Source organism: Montipora foliosa, chromosome 5 (genome assembly GCF_036669935.1).
Source record: "Montipora foliosa isolate CH-2021 chromosome 5, ASM3666993v2, whole genome shotgun sequence".
NCBI classification, from domain to species: domain Eukaryota; kingdom Metazoa; phylum Cnidaria; class Anthozoa; order Scleractinia; family Acroporidae; genus Montipora; species Montipora foliosa.
In genome coordinates, this window is record NC_090873.1 from 45,254,925 (window position 1) to 45,257,424 (window position 2,500).

The window sequence follows — 2,500 nt, forward strand, 5'->3', positions numbered from 1 at the left end:
ACCGTCGTCCGACCGACCCGAATTTTTGGCATTTTCAAAAAAATAATTATGTAGTTAAAGCATTTTTTCAATTTAAATAGTTAATTCCTTTTAATCTGAAAAATGAGCGTAGTAACGCATCGCAACGCGGAAGTTTTTCAGTGAGGTTTCAGAACAAAGGAAGACCGACATACGATATATGAGACTTTTGGGCTCCAAAGTAAAGGAGAAAATAGCGAAAATCTCTCATTTTTAGGCTAAGAAACCTACCGAAACGCTAGGCAGACTAGTAAGGATAATCGTTCTTTTTTTTTTTTTTCAAAATACTTTTCACTCAAACTATACACGACGAGGCAATTAAAATCTAAGTTTTCTTTATATCTTAAATTAATACACTAGTTATTGTCAAAAATAAAAACCATTTTTATCAACCCAATGCATGTCCAAACCCGACCCAAAAACCCGAGACTCTTACAAATGCCACGTGTAATCGCAGACGTCTTACAAACGCCTTGCGTAGGTTAAAACAGACTTGTGTATAGAAACTCTCGAACAAAGTTGGATTCCACATGCAACATCGTTGGGTGTAAATGTTGAGGTAGTGACAAAACACTATCCAACATTTCTTTACGAAACTGATTCAAGTTCAAGTTAGCGCTAAATTTATAAATATGACGCTAACACTGAAACGGAAACCGCTCGTAGCGCTTGTGTTACTGGAGCTGTTTGAGGACGGAAATGACGGTTCAAACGAGGAAAATCCAAAATGTGATTAAGAGAACGTGTACATTGGGGTTGTTCACTGCAAAATACATCGGCGTTTAGGAGATGATGATAACAGAGCAATAGTGATTAGGGGACTAAAAGTCCCCCTAAGACATGGCCTTGCTTCATACTCGCTGATCAATGTTTCTGGCTGTTGATCCTTGTCCGCCATCTTTGTTGCAAATAATGCTAGAAGCCTAGGCTTGAAAATAAAATAGCGATTCGTGATTGGCTAGCAGCGCAAACGTGACTCCATTCAGAACACAACTTTGTTGGAAGAGCGGCCAAACACTGCAACATTGTTGTGTCGAGCAGAATTGTTGGTCGCAATGTTTGATCAAAAGCAAACTCTATCCAACACTTGATCGAGCAAAAAATGTTAGACGAATATCATCCAACATGGGTGGCCAAACGGTCGAACAATGTTGGATCGAGCAAAGTTGGAGTGTTGAATCCAACTTTGTTCGATAGTTTGGCCAGGGCTTTAAAGCCATGCAGTGTGTAAGACGTCTTACAAAATCCTTTTAGAAAATCGGCGTACGCAATGCGAGTTGTGCTTGTGATAAGGGTTAACACTGCCCAGTTTAAAAGTCATAAGGCACTTTTAAGAGTATCATGTTACACGCACATTTTGTAAGGTTCTAAAATGACACGAGGCGTTCTTACAAACACCCATAACATACTGCGCGCAGAACCACTTACACACGGCATCGGAAAGGGGTTTGTAAGCAGTCTCATCTACGCTTTTAACTGTGTCTCATGGTTCTTTTCCAAGGCATGACCGTAAGACGTACGTTGCGTTATCCACATCCAGGGTAGACAAGACTTGTTACTGGGTTGCCAGTATGGCAAACCCAGTCGGGATCTGCGTTTCATTTGTTTGTTTTATTTTATTTATTAATTTTTTTCCGTGTCGGTAAAAGTCTTGCCTGTCACTCCCCTGCTAAGTGGTGTCTTTGTGCATAGAGCCTTCTGCTCGTATTTTCTTAGGATAGAGAGGGAAGTGGAAATGCGTAGATTTCTCTGGTGGACACAGTAGAATGATAAACTTAACCGGCAATGGCGTCGAAAGTCATGTAACGCGAATGGCGTTTACAAAATATACCCTCATGAAGCTCAATAATGGCAAGTCATTTGGATACTGAACAAGACAGGCGGTGGAATCTTAAAAGCAACGAGTAATGGACTTCGACAACAATCTGTCGCCCGTCGAGCCGGAATCAAAGTGAGCTGCATTTCTAAGATTTTTCCAAGTGTGCTGTTATGTAGAACACTGAAAGCAAATGGAAAATTCTCTGATAACTTATGGGTTCAACAAAGACAGAGAACGAATCGAACACCTTAAGTGGATCTGTGATCAACTCTGCACAGTCTTCAGGTAAAAAAAAATTGGAAATGTTACAGCCAAGAATTATTTGAAAGAAAGCTTATCGTGTATTTTGTGCTACATCATTCAAGGACAAGGTTCTTCATGGAAACGGTTTGATCCTGAAATTTTAGTTTGTTGTAATATTGCGCATATTTGACACGATTGAGTTTTTTCTCTTCACGCACGTAATGAAATAGAAGGGGTTTTTGCCTCTAATAGCAAATATGTTGTTGTTTCAAAAAATTGTTCGCTGGAAAAGGTGGCCTTTATGAATTCATCATGTTTTATGATATGCGAGCTTTACTGGATAGTTTTTATGGCAATAGTAAAGCATTTTCCTTGTTATTCAAGGAAAAGGTTCTTCCGGTTCTTCAGGAAAGGGTTTGA

General features: G+C 39.6%; 1 protein-coding gene across 2 annotated transcripts in view; it reads left to right on the forward strand.

Annotated features, from left to right (window-relative positions):
• LOC138004383 (histamine H2 receptor-like) overlaps positions 1-2,500 on the forward strand; it is an 8,457-nt gene that overhangs the window by 1,500 nt on the left and 4,457 nt on the right. The window contains exon 1 of one of the 2 annotated variants that reach the window (XM_068850884.1): positions 1,982-2,122. The exons of the other annotated variant lie outside the window; for it this stretch is intronic. The gene's annotated coding sequence lies outside the window, so the exon portion shown is untranslated. Of the gene's footprint in view, positions 1-1,981; positions 2,123-2,500 lie in introns of those variants that run through there. 2 annotated transcript variants of the gene reach the window in all.